The sequence below is a fragment of the Lissotriton vulgaris genome, chromosome 10 (assembly GCF_964263255.1).
Source record: "Lissotriton vulgaris chromosome 10, aLisVul1.2, whole genome shotgun sequence".
Classification (NCBI taxonomy): Eukaryota; Metazoa; Chordata; class Amphibia; order Caudata; family Salamandridae; genus Lissotriton; species Lissotriton vulgaris.
In genome coordinates, this window is record NC_141698.1 from 139057204 (window position 1) to 139075264 (window position 18061).

Consider the following 18061-nt stretch of genomic DNA (forward strand, 5'->3'; position numbering starts at 1 on the left):
TGTGAGTGGGTGCATGAGCGCCCACATGGGTCTGTGAGTGGGTGTAAAAGTCTCTAAGTGGGTACGCGACTGTATGCATGAGCCTAGGCGTGGATCTTTAAGTAGGTGCATCAGTCTCTGAGTGGGTCTTTACATGGGTGCATAACTCTCCGAGTGAGTCTATAAGTGGGTGTATGAGTACTCTCCGAGTGAGTCTATAAGTGGGTGTATGAGTACCTGAATGGGTATGTGAGTGGGTGCATACTTATCTGAGTGGGTCTGTGACTGAATGTATGTGTGTGAGTGGGTATGTGAATGGGTGTATAAGTGTCTGAGTGAATTTGTAAGTGCATACCTATACATGAGTGTTTGACAGTGACAGGCGAGTGTGTATATATATATATCAGGATTCCACTCTCCACGCCATATTTCCTAGCGCTCGTAAATGATGAGAGAAACTGACTCTTTGTTTCTATCAGCAGCCGCTGGTAATTTTATTTAATTTTTATTTGTGCATTGCTGTGTCCATAACCAAACGCGTTTCGGCGATCCCAGTCGCCTTGCTCGCTGGTAGTTTGTGTTCAAAACCCTCCTCTTATTTAAATTACATACAACCCAGTGATTGGTTGCGACCACATAATAAACATAGATGACATACTTAAAAACTAGCATCAACCATGTAGGGGTATCTTTGAAGAAGACAGACTCCGATATAAGGATGCTGTCTCTGCCTTACAGTTTCCGAAATAATCTGTAAACAACCCACTCATTAAATAGATTGTATATAATAAGTCTGAGGATGGCATCGCTGGGGGATCTAATATGGGTCCGGTACCTACTAAATACACGCCCTCTGAGGAACTGGGTTTTATGGTCGAGGACAGATTCAAAACCTTGCGACCACAAACCCGGCAACAACGAAAGATAAACGAGCAGCAGCAAACAAAAAGCGCAGTGCAAGGAGAGGATGCCAACGCCAAAGGGAAGCCAAAGCGAGGGAGAGGAAGAGGAAAGAAATGGTAGATCCTCCCATTTCCCTTTCTTCCACTGTGCTCTCCACAGCAAGTCTCTCAGCTAATGGTATCAGCCCAGAGCATATACCGAACACCATGGAAAGCAACACGGTTATCAATTTATCTGAGGTTGACCTAAATAAAGCTGAATTGCAACTCCTATCACTGGGCCTGTCATACTGCCCCCGTAATTCATTCAATTATGTGCAAACTAGGGTGGACGTATTTAAATTCATACGAAAACTCAAGTTAAAAAAACATTTCAAGCTATCCAGTGCGCAGTCCAAAGCAACTGTTATCGTCAACACCAATCAGCCCTCTAATGTGTTTTCTATATCCGACACCAAAGCTTTGGTAACAGCACAGGAATTGGCACTAGAAGAAGATTTCGTACCTGGATCAACTCAGCAAAATTTGAGAAGGACAGGCACAATTACCAATCTTCCATGTGTCACCAACTTCAAGCCACCGTCAACATTCTGCCCTATAATGCCAAAGGATAACATCGATGCATTTGGTGACATGGTGGTGGAAGAACTGAAGAAGCTACAAAATAACACCACACGCAAGAAAAGACGTTTGAGATATATGGAGAAGGAATATAGTAAACTCATCAAGAAATTAAGGAGTGACTCCAATCTCATAATCAATAAAGCAGATAAAGGGGGCAACACTGTCATCTGGCCCCGTGACCAATACATGGCTGAAGCGGAACGTCATTTAAGTAACACATCTTGTTATAGAAAGGGCAATTTTTTGGACATTTTGCGCCTCAAAGATAAAGTACACAAAGATTTAAATGAATGGAGGCGTGAAGGTCTTATAAGTAAACTAGAACTTGCTTTTTTGAAAAATGATTTCCCTATAACCCCTTTCTTTTATCTAATACCGAAGATACATAAACAAACAAACCCTGTGCCTGGCCGCCCCATTATCTCGGCCCAAGGCAGTTTGTTGGAATCTGTGTCTCGGTATGTAGATCATTTTCTGCATGATTTTGTGGAAGCATTACCTTCTTATATTAAGGACACGGGGCATTTTTTGTCCAAAATCAATGATGTAATATGGGACAATGAATCGGTTTTAATAGCCTTGGATATAGACTCGCTGTATACCAGCATAGCACACCAGGATGGGCTGAATGCAGTAAAATATTTCCTAAGTAAGCGTGACATTGCCTTTACCCAACATAGCAGCATGCTGTTAAAAATGTTAGAGCTTTGTTTAACTAATAACTACTTTTTGTATAACAAGGAAGTATACCAGCAGCTGAGAGGAGTGGCCATGGGGGCATGTTTTTCCCCCACCTATGCATGTCTTCATGTAGGGTGGTGGGAGGAACATGTCCTCAGGGGTTCTCTGGAGGCTAAATTTCAGAACAGAATTTCGCATTTTTGGCGCTTTATTGATGATGTTTGTCTGGTATGGAGGGGATCTGTGGATTCTGCAGTTGAATTTGTTGAAGAAATCAATAAGAACCAGCTTAACTTAAAATTTACATCTCAAATAAGTAAAGAAAAAATCCAATTTCTGGACGTTGAAATCTATGTCCAGAACGAAAAACTCCAGACTAGGCTTTATAGAAAGCCCACAGCGGGCAACTCTATTTTGCACGCTGGGAGTGCGCATCCAGGTCACCTCGTAAAAAGCATCCCGTATGGGGAATTCCTGCGTATACGCAGGATTTGCAGTTCTGAGGAGGACTTAATTAAGTGCCAAACAGAAGCATTCCAGAGATTCTTGGCCAGAGGGTATGATTCCAAGGCCCTAAGTGAAGCAATGTCTAAAGCTAATGAGTTAAACCGAGTAGTTTACTTGGGAACAACTACTGCTGTTAGAACCAGACAGGAAGAATCATCAGATGTACCTGAAAGATTGGGATTGATCACTACTTTCAATAACGAGGAAAGAAAATTGAAAGGCATTCTCAGAAAGCATTGGCCACTATTGAAAACTGACATCACAATAGCACCCTTATTACCGGAAGAGCCAACTATTACATTCAGGCGGGCACCCTCGATGCGGGATGCCCTGGTAAGATCCAGCCCAGAGGTTATCCCTAAAAAAGAGGGTCTATTTGAGAAATCAGGTTTCTATCGTTGTATATCATGCAGGGCCTGTAAATTCGGAGTTTCCACTAAGGAATACACAACGGCTTTCGAGACCTCCCCTATCTCCATCAAGGGGCATTACACATGCCGGTCGGAGTTTGTAGTTTATGTGCTCCAATGTACTTGCGGGCTCAAGTACGTTGGAAGCACTAAACTACAGGCCTTTAACAGAATTCTCCAGCACCTCAGGGCAATCATTAATGCTGATGATAAATATCCTGTGGCCCGACACTTTGGTCTAGTACATCAAAAGAATGTAAATCATCTAAGCTATTATATCATTGATGGAGTCCCAAAGAACATCAGGGGAGGTAACAGGGAGAAATCCCTCAGACAATTAGAAAGTAAATACATTTTATTATTAGACACAAGGATCCCAAACGGCCTTAATACAGGGGAGGACCTTCATTGCTTTTTATAACATCATTATCCACGACTCAGCTTGCTGATTAGGTTGGGTGCAGTAGTTGGCCCCCCTGGGTGGCTTATATATAGCATCTTCTGATTTTGGGAGAGTCAGCAAAGTTTCAGTCATTATATAAAGTGTGGATAGTCCTCAGTGTACCATGATTCCTGCAATTAATGACTAGAATTCCATCTTTTGCAGTATTGTCTGAGGCCTTCACCCCTGTGAATCTTATCAGTTCCCCCCTACCTTTTGATATGTAATATTCCATCTGTTTAAAACACCATGAATTTAATTTGGACAGACGGCTCCATTTTGTCTTAAGTTCTGTGTTTACCAGCTGGACAGTAAGGTTCATATTGTCACATTTAGATACCCTTAAGGCACTATGTCGCAATGTTATCTCCTTTTTTTGAGATTGTACATACTCTCAGGGTTTACCTGTAAAGGGTATCTATTGACTAGTACCATTGTCACGTTCCATTCATTTTTGGTGGGGAAGAGGGTAGAGTAGGTGTATTTACTCTTGCACATGCAAACCTCCTAATTGGCAGAACATGGTGTAGCATGAGTATCTCCCAATCTTTACAAATTTGACCAGTGTGTTAAAACTTGATTACCAATCACAATTTAATTCAATTATTTTTTCTCCTTTTTCTTTAATTTTGGGTCATGGGTTTTACATTTTTCCCCCCCCCCGTTTTTCTTGCACACTAGGTGGTCACGTTAAGGGTTCAAACACCAACCAACTGGGGTTGGGAGAGGGGAACTATATATGTATATAGTAAGTATGATTGTAATTGCTCGGCATCTTTGGATATATATATTTTTTTGCAAACATATGTAAAGCAGTATGACATTAGGTTTGTAAATATTTAGAAACAGCCATTTTCGATGAATTAACATGTGGAAATTGTATAGTAACAATGAAACAATGAATGATGATTTTTCTATGCTATACACATGTGAATAGTGTAAATAGTACATGGATTGTAAATAGTAATGTTAAATCCATTCTTTTGTCTGTTTTCCATGCTAAAATGATGTGCAGGTAGCGATTTTTTCAGTTTCCATTAACCCTCCCGCCCCTTTATTTGATTGGTAAGCCCTATATAAGCAATTTTATTGGTTTTGTTGGTCATGTGATCAAGGTCACCGTGGAGTGACCGAAACGCGTCATGCTGGCGAAATCGTGTGAATAAACTTGAGAAGAATATTACATCTTTGCGCTGTGGAGTGGTTTGTACCTGTGGCATCCGTTTTGGCGGATAGGATCTTGGTCCTGACGTGAGGCAGCGGAGCAGGACTTTGAATTGCATAATAAATTATATATACATCAAGCTATATTAAATTAAGCTATTTTGTTACCTGTGCAAATACGCGTGTGTGTAACTTCATCCTTTAAATCAAAGATGCAGTGCTATTGTTTCAGCATTTCATCATTATGTTAAAACTAAACAAATGGCGCTCACCATAAACAGTGCAAAGTGCAGTTTCCAAAGTGCTAACAGTAAACATTTCCTCACGGAGTGCCAAAGGTTGACCTCCCAGCCGGGAGTTTTAAAACAGCCTTACACTGAGTCAAAATTAATATATTTGCACAAAAGGGAGAGGATCAGGGATTTCGGGCAGACGACTGATTTCATTATTGCAATATTAATACCTGTACAAATACTTTTTTACAACTCATGGGACTAGGACTTAACGTTCACAAAACTCTGTCCATTATGTTGAACCCAACTTGTGATTGATCTTGTGATATGGTACAATTAGGATCAGTGTTCCACAATTCCTGGAATAAGTAACCTAGCCAAAACATCGGTTACCTAGGAACTTTCATTTAGCTGGATATGCTTAACAGATATATTATTGTGTTGTGTTCAACCCATCCATTTTCAGCACAGTCACTAGTAAGCCTGGTACACCGCAAACAAAAATAAATAGACATAAAAACATTCACTACATATAAAATCCAGATTATACAATTTACCTAAAGTTCCACAATGCTAAAAATTAGTGCATCAGGCTATACTTTCTTCTAATCAATATCCTATCACGGTGTGAATATTGCAGTATATTGACTTATTTTGAATATATGTGTTGTGTTGGCTAATTACAGGAAATGGTACAGGTCTTCACAGATATTAAGGCCCCACGGGCTCTTGTTATCCAGGTCCACTATATAACATCTCCTCCCATCACATCCCAGACCCCCTCACTCTCACCCCCTCTACCATCTTCATCTCCTCCCATCACATCCCAGACCCCCTCACTTCATCTCTATGATTTATCCCAATTCATTTCGCCTTCTTCACCCTTAATTTCACCCTCCCTCCTATCTCCTCTTCCTGACCATCCCTCTCCCTCTCTTTCTCTTAACAATGTTTCCCCCTCACAACCTCAAATGACATCCCCCACTTACATCTCCAGTATGAGCTCTGATCCACCACTCCCTCACCCCATTCTATCCCCACTCTCTATCTCTCCCCCACCCACTCTTAATGACAATTTACACCCCATTATATCCCCTCGCTCTTTCTCCCCCTCCTCCCCCTCCCTCAATCAAACTGACTATTCTCAATCTCTACTTACCTCTCTCGCTCTCAACATTATAACCTGCTACGACTCCCTTATCTCACAATCTTCTAGTGTTCATGCCCCGCTCCCCTTCTCTGCCTCTGACTCTCCCTCGCCCTCCTCGAGTCCTTCACCCCCTCCAATCCCCTGGCTACCCACACACCTCCCCTTGCTCCCACACCAATACCTAATGCACTAGGCTTTGTCTCACGTGTCTCTCCTCTTGCCCCCCTCTTCCACATCCCTCCCCCATACACCTCACCACTCATTCCCTCAACGACACCTCCAACATCCTCCACTCACCCCCTGGTCCCCCCGCTTCAAACTAAAAACTCTCTCCCACACTCCTCCCACCCCTCGACTGCCTTACCAACTCTCCCTCTGCCTCTTACCTCCTGGTTCCCCCAAGCTCCATTAATTATCTCCCTTCCATGCGCCTTCCCCCCTTGACTCTCTCCTCACTTCTCCCACTGCCACGTACCCCCGATTCTACCACCCTCCTTACACACACCCTCTCCTTCACTCTTCCCTCCCCACGACTCTCATACCTTCCCTCCCTCTGGCTCACATCCCCGCACCCCCTTAGCAGCCACCTTTTACCCTCCACAACCACCTCCTCTCACTTCTCTATTATCTTCGATTACCCTTAATCCATCAGGTTCACCTCTTCCTACTTCCCCGGTTCCACTTTCTCCAAACCGTGAGCCTGAAAAGTACAACTTTACCACATTCTCCTCGTGATCACTTCTGCCCCACAAAAATGACCATCCCACCCCCTCCCCCTCCAGGTTTTCCCCCCATCCTCCTCATCATCCCCCACCACCACCCAACCCCAGCACTGTCAACTTCCCAATAAATACAGACCCACCTCTCCTATCTAACCACACATTGGCATCCCTCAATATTGAACTGGTCCTCACATCCCTAGTTTTAGAACTCTCCTCCCTTGGAAATGACATCTCCCTCCTTACCAAAACCATCTCCACACACAATGACACTCTCCGCAACCCTTCCACTTTCTGTCCACTTAACACATTTACCTACAGCAACACGCCTCCCCACTCTAATAATGACACAACCAGTCCCGTACACACTCATCCTTCCCTAATTGTCCCGCCCGACATGGACAAAACGCCCTCACCGCAGCATCCTGGTACTCATCCAACAACCTTAGAAATTAACATATCTACTAACTCTCCCATCTCGCCCTCCCCACCCTTGCCCACCTCTCCCCATATTCATCAATCTAATATCCCAGTCCTCTTAGGAACTAGCAGACTCCCCCCTCCTCCGACCTCCTAGAGACCTCCCCAACAACTTAGACCTACCCCCCCTGTCCCCCCTCCAAATCACCCGACCCCACTCCCCTATGTTGCATGCTGATCAATTGCCACTCCGCCTCATGCCATGCCACTGAGATTGCAGAAACCATTCTCAGCGAAGACATTGACATCGCATTCTTAACTAAAACCTGGCTCACCGCCCACTCCACCCCCATCCTCGACTTACTTATTCCCCCTGGCTATTCTATCATTAGGAAAGATAGAATCGAACAAACAGGAGAAGGACTCGCCTTAATTTTTAAAGCTGAACTTAATATCTCACTTGTCCCCCTTCAAGATCCTTCATCCTTTAAATACCTCTGCGCCGATCTCACTATACCAGACTCCCCCTCCATCCGGCTGCACTCGATCTACCACCCCCCGGGTAATAACATCCCCTTTACGGAAGAGATTACTGATCTTATTATCCAAGCGTCACTCTCACACTCTAACAATCTCTTTCTCAGTGACTACAACATCCATTGGAACAAAAAGGATGACCCTGCGGTCATCATATTCAATGACACCATGGACGTCACCAATATGACACAAATCTGCCATTCTCCTACCCATAACAAAGGTGCCACCCTTGATGCTATTATGACCAGCTGTGATCTGGCCTACCTATCTAACATACTTCCGGTTGACTGGTCTGACCACTACCTAATCCTTTTTACCTTGAATAGATCCTTTCCTCGCCTCACCCCCATCAACAATTTAACAAAGAAACCCACACGCAACCTTCACCTCATTCCCCCTGAACAATTGGAATCGACAATTAAGAACCACTTACTTCTTCCCCCACTCTCTGACAGCACCAACGATCTAACTAACCACTATAATAACTCTATTCGTGAAGTCCTCGACCAAATTGCTCCAATCAAATTCAAACAACAACAAAATATCCCTCCTAAGTCTTGGTTCAATAACGATCTAAATAATCAAAGACGGACCCTTAGACATTCTGAAAGGGTCTGGAGGAAGCATCCGACCGTTGAAAATCTGGCTCTACTCAGAGCTGCTAGAGCCCAATACAAAAAACATATCTTCAATGAAAAAGCCTCCTTTCTCCGGACCCAGCTTGATTAGGCGAGAAACCGCCCTAGAGAACTCATTAACATTGTTAAAAAACAAACTTCCACTGGCCCTCCCAAAATTTTAGCCTCTACCGACAGATGGGAAGAAATTGCAAGCTTCTTTACTAACAAAATCAACTTGATCGAACTATCCTTCTCCTCCCTCCCGCTCTCACTCCAACCTCCCCCCATACAACACACCCTCTCCACCTCCTCTAATTCACCTTTGTTCACTATCTCAACACCTCTCAATCCCTCTCAAGCCCCTCTCTTCCAACCAGACCCCGTCTTGAACGAAATACCCCGACTAAAAACAATGCCTCGTGGAGTGACTTTAGTCCAGTATACGAATCTACGATCACTAATATCATTACCAAACTCAAACCTTCCTCCCACTCCAAAGATCCTCTCCCCGCCCACCTGGTTCAAGAACTTAACTCTATCATCGCACCTATATGGACCAAAATCATCAACTCCTCTCTTTCCACTGGCTGCGTCCCCACCTCTCTTCAACTTGGTCAAATCACACCAATTCTAAAAAATCCCATGACTGACCCTAATGACCTCAGCAACCTTCGCCCTATCTAACCTCTCATTCCTCTCTAAAGCCCTAGAGAAATGTGTCCTTCTACAATTAGATAAACACATCATCACCTACAATCTAATTGATGTTTTCCAATCTGGCTTCAGAAAGGGATGTAGTACCGAAACTGCTATGCTAAACATTACCGACGACATCCATTGCTCACTAGACAGGGGGGAATCCTCAATACTAATCCTCCTTGACCTCTCTTCTGCTTTTGATACTGTAAACCACCCCACCCTTCTCAACATTCTTAAAGCTCGATTTGGCCTTGAAGGTAATGTTTTAAATTGGTTCTCCTCATTCCTTCATAACAGATCACAACAAATCAAGCTCAACCACTTCCTCTCTAAACCCCAACCCGTCTCACTCGGCGTCCCTCAAGGATCCATCTTCTCCCCAATCCTATTCAACCTGTTCATGGAACCACTCACTCTCATCCTCAAACAAGCTAATATCAGTTACAAACTCTATGCCGATGACACCCAACTATACTACAAGATCAAATCCCGCAAAGACATACTTCACCTCAATGACACCTTGACTAAAGTTCAAACCTGGTTCCATCTGAACCATCTCAAACTTAACCCGAAAAAAACTGAAATCATACTGTTCTCCCCCAAAAACAATTCCCTTCCCATCCAACTCTGGATCAATGACATCCAAGCTCTTAACTGTTCACTCTCCACCTCTAAGTCCATTAAATCCCTAGGCATCAGTATTGACCAGAAACTCAATCTCATACCCCACATTGAAAATGCAGCAAAAAGCACCCTTTTCACCCTTCTACACCTCAAGAAAAATAAACCATTTATTCCAGCAGCCGACTTCAAGCTTGTTGTCCAATCGCGTGTCCTTTCTAGGATTGAGTATGGTAACACAACTCTGGCCGGCACACCTAAAATCCATCTTGCTCCGATCAAATCTGTCCTCAATCTAGCTGCGAGACTCATCTCCCCCGCCCTCAAGATCCTCAATTGGCTCCCAATAGAAGGAAGATCCACCTATAAGATCGCTTGCATCACACACAAAGCTCTCCACCAAAACACACCTTCTTATCTTTCAACCAAACTACACAAAGCAGGATGCTCCAGGTCCCTGAGAAGCACTAACTCCCTTGTCCTTATTTATTTATTTATTTTTGAGATTTATACAGCGCGTACAATTGCCCATAGGCGTCTCTGCGCCTACGGGCAATTGTACGCGCTTATCCCTCCTAGACTCAAATGTCAAATGACCCAATCCCGTGTATTCTCTGGCAACGCTCCTACAATTTGGAACTCTCTCCTCAAAGATCTTCGCTGCAACCCCTCTTACTCTCTCTTCAAAAAAGAACTCAAAGTACTTCTTCTCAACAAATACTGGGGTAACTAATGCAAGCTCTGCAGATTACACTTTCATTATCTATTTTTGTTTTATTATGTATATTTGCTTTCATTACGTTTATTTGCTTTTTGTTTTCTGTTTCCCACACAAACATTCGTTGATTTTCACCTCCATGTAAAGCGCTCTGATACTCTTGGGTCCAGCAGTGCTATATAAAACCTTTGAAAATAAAAAAATAAAAAATAGGCGACAAAGTTGTTTTTCTCTGTCGCCTCCCCTTTTGTTACTCGAAACGCTATCAATGACAAAGTAGCTGAGCACGTTCAAGTTGTTCCCGTGTTCTGCTTTAACGTGTCTAGCCACAGGGTACGTAGGGTCAGAATTTACTGTGGCCCTTAAATGTTGTAGTATTCTTGCCTGCACAGGAAGCTTCGTACTCCCGACATATTTCAATCCGCATATACAAGTTAAAACGTACACCGCATATTCAGTTTTGCACGTAAAGTGTCCTTTTATTTTGATCGGACGATCTGAAAATGCGTTGGTGTAAGCTGCGTTATTAGTGCCAAATTTGCAGGCTCGGCACGAGCTGCATTTAAAAAAGCTGTTCCGGGAGAGAAACCAGTTTCCTTTATTGAATATTTCTGGGCTAGTTTTAACTAGGTCTGATTTCATGGAGTGGGCTTTGCGAAAAGTAAAGTTGGATTTGTGAACATAGATTTCATTAAGAACGCTGTCTGTCATCACTATTGGCCACTCTTTATTCACTATTTTTCTGATGGTCTGTGATTGCCTGCTGTAAGTGGATATAAATCTACATGTTTTACTAGAACTCTCTTTATCACCAGTTTTATTGAGCGGAAAAGTATCTGCTCGGGTGAAAACATTCTGCTTTTTCTGTAAGAGTGTTCCTCTTTCCCGTCTATTGGCCTTGCGTAAAGCTGCTTTTAAATTTTTCTCGCTGTAGCCTCGCTCTAATAGCCTGTGTTTTGCTATTAATAACGCCTCCTCACAAGTAGTTTCTGTGCTGCAGGCTCTCTTAATTCTAAGAAATTCACCATAGGGTAGGCTCGCTATGGTATGGTGGGGGTGAAAGCTACTAGCGTGAAGCAGGGTTTTACCTGCTGTAGGTTTCTGGAATAGGCTGGTTTCAATAACATTTGCCCTGATGGTAAACAGAATGTCTAGGAAGCTGATGGAAGTGGAGTCTATGTGATGTGTGAATTTCAAATTAAGTGTATTCACGTTGATGGTATCAACAAATCTCACTGCTTCTGGCTCTGTACCCTTCCAAACGATAAAAATATCTTCTATGTACCTCCATAGCTGTATAATATGTTCATCATAAAGTGCTCTGTGTTACCCCCTGAGGACATGCTGCTCCCACCAGCCTACATGTAAACATGCAAAGCTGGGGGAGAAGCATGCCCCCATAGCCACACCCTGTTTTTGTCTGTATATTTTTCCATCAAAAAGAAACCTGTTGTTGTGTAGGCACCAATAAATCATTTTCAACAACATTTTGTTGTGGCTATAGCATTCAGCATTGCGCAGTTTCAGATAATATTCTTCTGCCGCTAGGCCATCACTGTGTTTGATGCATGTGTATAGGGATTTAATATCCAATGTTAGCAGCAGGTAATCATTTTCCCATTGTACTTCATTTAGTTTAGCTAGAAAGTCACAGGAGTCCTGTATATATGAGGGCAATCCTATGACAAATTCTTGTAAGAAAAAGTCCACGTATTTTGACGTCTTTTCAAAGGTACTGTTGATAGCGGAGATTATTGGTCGTCACTGTAGAGGATCAGTTCCCTTATGCACTTTCGGGATAAGGTAAAACATGGGTAGGGTGGGGTGAGCATTCAGTAAAAACGTATTTTCATCCTTAGTAATCAACCCCTCTCTTGCTCATTTACTTAAATCCTTTTTGTAGTCCTCATTCACTTTATGGACGGCCGCTCCATTTGAGATTTCATAGCACTCTTCTTCGTTTAGGTGCCTAAATGCTTCATCCCTGTACACCTTTTTGTCCCAAAGGACGATATTGCCCCCTTTATCCGCCCTGTTGATGACTACAGAGTCATTGTTTTCAATTTGTCCATGAGTTGAGAGTATTGTTTATCTTTCTCCTTGATTTTTGATTTGGTGATGCACGTTTTTTTATAGAGTCTCTTCAATTCATCAATGACCCTTTCGTGGAATACGTCTATTGCGTCCCTTGGCATTATTGGGACAAAGGTAGAGGGGGCTTTGAACAGGCTTTGACTCCCCCTTCTCATTGAGATATTTTCCCCATCCAATAATTCTTGTGTGCTGGGGGCAGCCTCTTCAGATTCCTCTGTTCTCAGATTGTGCATTGTCCGTAATAAAGGGTTATCTTTAACTGCAATGGCTGTTGTCACTAGTGAATTTTGCACTGCTACTCGCGATTCTGCTACTCCAGGGTTTTTGATAGCAAAGTATTTACTCAATTTTAATTTTCTTATGAATTTGTAGATGTCTACCCTAGTTTTTATGAAGTTAAAGTTGCTTTCGAGGCAGTAACTTAAACCCAATGCCAGTAATTGTTTCTCTGCTTCATTGAGTTCTATGTTAGTAAGGTTGGAAATTGTCCGGTCTACATTGGTGTTCTTTTCTACTTCTTCTAGTTGCGTTTTTTCTGCTGCCAATTTCCAGGTCCTCTTGTTACATTTCCTGCGTTGGCGGCGGCTCCTGTTCCTTTCGGTGTTTGTGGGTTTTGTTTTTGCTGGTATATATGTATATATATATATGATTGCTCAACATTCCCAAAGTAATCCCAGCCGGGTATGGAAAAAATACAGCACTCTCGGGGTTCCTATTTCTCGGCAATGAGGATTTATTTATCCAAACAAACGAGTTTCGGGAGAAGCTCCCTTCGTCAGTGTTTACATGAAAACGTGCGAAGCTGCAACATTATATCACATCATCGTGGGTGACAGACATAAACATAGGACTACTGTGAGTATTTTTACACCAGCGCCATCTTGTAGTATGTTATTATGTCACATATAACAGTGTGGATGTTAAAATACATCATCCTTCATAACCATCCCATAGATTGGTCAGGCTACCATTTACCGTGTTGATAAATATTCACATATGTGTGGTGAACATGGACATGGTGCATCTGGTGCTCCACAATTTTCTATACAGGGTTATACCTTCAATTTGAGCACGAAAATTTGTGCATATCAACGTAAAGACCAAAAGGTCATCTCGTTGTAATCTTGCCGTGGATCAGCGATTGCAGCCAATGAGGCTGCTAGTTCCCAGAATGTACATCATATCCATGAACCTCCACATAATCACACTGTCAAGACTAACTCAAAGCACCCATCCAGACAATTTAAAATCCTTTAATCCAATGCATTGGTTCTCTATTCTATTCCAGATTCAGTTAAATTAAATTCAGTTAAACGAAAACAAAAACAAAAACACAAGGGTCATACAAGTGCAGTTACAAGGAAACAGACAAGATTCAGTGCAGGTGAGATGATAATTCTTCCCCCATATTCAGCCCTCCCGGGGCCTTGGTCTCTAAGTCTATGATATATCGGGATTCTAATCTCCTGAGCATCTGTAACTTGTTGCCCCCTCGTGGATTTTCAGATATGCAGTCCACACAGAAAAACCTCAACAGATCCCTATTGCTGTTGTGCTTTATGGCAAAATGTCGAGCGACCGGATAAGAGAAATCTCTATTTGCGATCGCTCGCATATGCTCAAGCACTCTTAGTTTCACCGGGTTGATTGTGCTGCCAATATATCTCATTTGGCAAGGACACATCAAACAGTAAATCGCATAGTCTGTGTGGCATGACATAAATTTATTTATCCTCTTTCCACCCTTGCAGCCTCTCACCTCGAATGATAATGTTCGTTTGCTGGATGCACAGGCCTTACACTTCCCACAGGGGAACAAGCCCTTTGCATCATTCAATGTTCTCTGACTCTTGCGTGTGGGATTTAAATGGCTCTGAACCATATAATCACGTAAGCTTCTGGCCTTTCTAAAGGTAATTAATGGGACAATTGGCATATCTGGGCCAACAATGTGGTTGGTCTTTAGAATATGCCAATGTTTTTTCATTATAGATCTCAATCTCGATGAGTTGGCTGAATAGGGGGTAATAATGCGAAATTGACCATTAGTGTTTTCGCGTGGCTTTTTCTCAAAGAGAGAATGTCTCGGAAGTTTTCTCATTCTATTGAGGGCATTATTCAAGAGGTTACGTTTGTATCCTCTCTCGGAGAATCTGTCCATACTTTCCCTAGCTGCCTGTTCAAAATCTCTGTCCAAGGTACAATTGCGTCTTAACCTGAGCAGTTCTCCGTAAGGAATACTGTTGATAAGTTTTTTGGGGTGACTGCTAGTAGCGTGTAGCACGCTATTTCCCGCTGTTGGCTTGTGGTACAGTGAGGTACATATCTTATTGTCTCTCACAGTGACTTGAAGGTCTAAATAGTTGACCTGCTCTTGGCTAATGTCCCCCGTGAATCTCAAATTACAATCATTGTTGTTCAACAATTGGATGTACTCTTTTGCCTCTTCTATCGACCCATCCCAAATTAGGAATAGGTCGTCGATATATCTATACCAGGCGACCACCTTGTTGTTAGATGTTTCATGTTCCGGGGCCCAGGCTACCTGCTCCTCCCACCAGCCAACAAACAAGTTCGCATAGCTGGGGGCGAAGCAGGAGCCCATCGCTGTGCCAGACAATTGTTTATATATTTGATCCTGAAATAAAAAGATGTTATAATATAAACAAAATTGGATCAACTCTAGCAACATTTTGTTGTGCATAGCAAATTGCAATGGTTTCTTATCCCAAAAATATTTCACAGCATGCAGGCCCTTCTCGTGTTCAATACACGTATAAAGACTCGTGATATCTAATGTCAAAAGTACATAGGTGGGTTGCCATTGTAGGTTGAATGAAAAATATTTATAGAATGAATGAAAAATATTTATAGAGCGCACGATGGCCAAAACGGCTTCCTGGCGCTGGGAGCTCTGAAGAACCGAACAGACAGGTTCTCGATTTTCTCAATGAAGTCAGATGTATCTCTTATGTATGACTTCAGAGAGAGCACAAATTCGAACAGGTAATGGTCTAGAAATTTGGACAGGTTCTGAGTTAATCCCCCTATAGACGAAATGATCGGTCTTCCAGGTGGGTTGTTAATGTTCTTGTGGACCTTAGGCAGGTGATAGAACGTTGGTAGAGTAGGATGTATATTTTTTAAAAACGGATATTCCTCCAATTCTATCATTTGCTTCCCATGCCACTACTTCAAAAGGTCATGGAGCATATCCACGCTTTCAAGATAATCCCTTTTGGATATCATGGCATAGCAGGTCCCATCCTGTAATTGCCCCATGGCTTCTCTCACGTATTGTTCTCTCGACATGATCACAATATTACCTCCTTTATCAGATAGTTTGCATATGATTGTCTGATCCTCTGATAATGTAGTTATTGCCATTTTTTGTTCTTTTGAAATGTTGAAAGATTTCTTTTGAGAGGTATGTTCTGTCCTTATATGCATCAGATCCCTGATGACTGCATCAGAAAATGTGTCAATCGCATCTATGGCAGTTTGTGGCACAGATTTAGATGGTACTTTTAACCCGCTTTTGGGGACTTCTTGATCAATTTCAACATTAATTAATCTCTGTGTCAGAGCATGCGTAGCTTCATTGATTTCAATGCTACTTCCTGAACGGAGGTTTTGTAACATTTCACGTGCGGTTAGATCATTTACCGTGAAGAGATCGGTGTTCTTTTTGTTGAACCTCAGATGTTTAGTCTCTAGGGCCGTGGGTTTAACTTTGAAGAATTTGTGTAGTTTGATCTTCCGGATAAACTTATAGAGATCTATTCTGGTCTGGGTGTATTCCATATTTGCATTCGGACAGAATGTAAGTCCCAGTTTCAGAACAGATTCTTCTATTGTTGTCAATTTTCTTTGTGATAGATTTACGATGGTAAGGTGGTTAGTCTGTGTTACCACCTTCCTCTGCGTTGACTTCTTGTCACTCTTGAGGCTGTGTTGGTCTTTCCTCTGCCTTTTCCCTTTCATCCGCCACGTCTGGTTTGTCTGTGCCTTCCGGTGGTTTGTTTTTGCCACCTCTCAGCCAGCTTTCTCTTATGACTTTGAACTCCTGTTGAAAAGGAGTCTTCAATGTCGTGGTCGAGGAACCTGCTGCTTCATCGCCTGATGCCTTGCTAGCAGTGATATCCGAGTCGGAAGTTTCCACTCTTTATTCCGATGCTATTCCCGGTGTCTGATTTTTCTTAGCCAGATCTTTTTGCGGTTGGTCGTATTTTTTAGAGAAGGTCAGAACCCTACCCATCATATAGTCCCGTTCATCTCGGTCAAACTTTTCTTGTTTCCTCATTTTGATCTTTGCTTCATATTTCTCCAATCTTTTCTTCATGGATGCCCTTAATTGTTCTTGTTCAACTTTATCAGGGTTTTTGGAAAGTTCTTCTTCCAATTTTCTATCTCCTTCACCACCTTACCCCGGTCACTCCAAGCAAATTGGACCAGGATTTCGAGCATCCCTGTGCATGAAAGTGCTATATGTGCAGCCCATGTTTCTACTAGGAGGGGGTCAGGATTTTCATAGGCAGGGACAGTGAAAATACAAAGTCCTCCTGGTACCCTCTGTACCTCAATATATCCCTGCAGCAATGTCCCCTCCCACCACTTCTGCAGTTCTCTCTCATATAGTTTGTCTAGTTTTCTGTACTAAATAGCCAGCTGGGATTACTTTGGGAATGTTGAGCAATCGTTGAATATCGCAGGGCACCACCGCGAAAAATGGCACCCGCTGCTTGAGTGACTCGTTGTTGGTGCTTTTTGGAGCTTATATATATATATATATATATATATATATATATATATATATATATATATATATATATATATATATATATATATATATTCACTGACAAAACCATAGGTTTCACACCAGTTATAGTTAGCTGGAAATTTTACTGACATAAAACCATTGAAATTCCCACGTTATAGTTAGTTGGACTCACTATAACTTGCGCGCCTGCAATGCACTGCTGATGACGTCACATATTACATCACTCATGACATGGTCAGTGACATCACTCATGACATCACTGATGACACCATCCTTGTGACAGAGTGACAGACCTAATTTCAGTGTAATGTAACGCTTGAAACACATATTCAAAAATAGAAACAAACATTTTCAAAAAAATGGAGATACCCAAACCAGTAACAACAACCAATTCAGTAATTCCACCATCTATACACACATCCACTCATTCACCAACAGTTCTATATAGTCACTCATATATATACTCACTCATCATATGTAGTGATACACCTATACATCCTGTTACACATCAGCAGTCATCCAAAAGTTACTCACACACATACTCACACATGCAAATAAACTATTGAACATCCATTTATTTGCATATACATTTATATACACACTACCACCTTACTTCTAAGGAAACTTACACATACGTACTCTCTTAAACAATCACTTATAGAAACACATACTTATTTAAACAGGAACTCCTACAATCTCTCACTATATATACTATACTCACTTATATACATCAATACTCACATATACTAGATTAAAACATA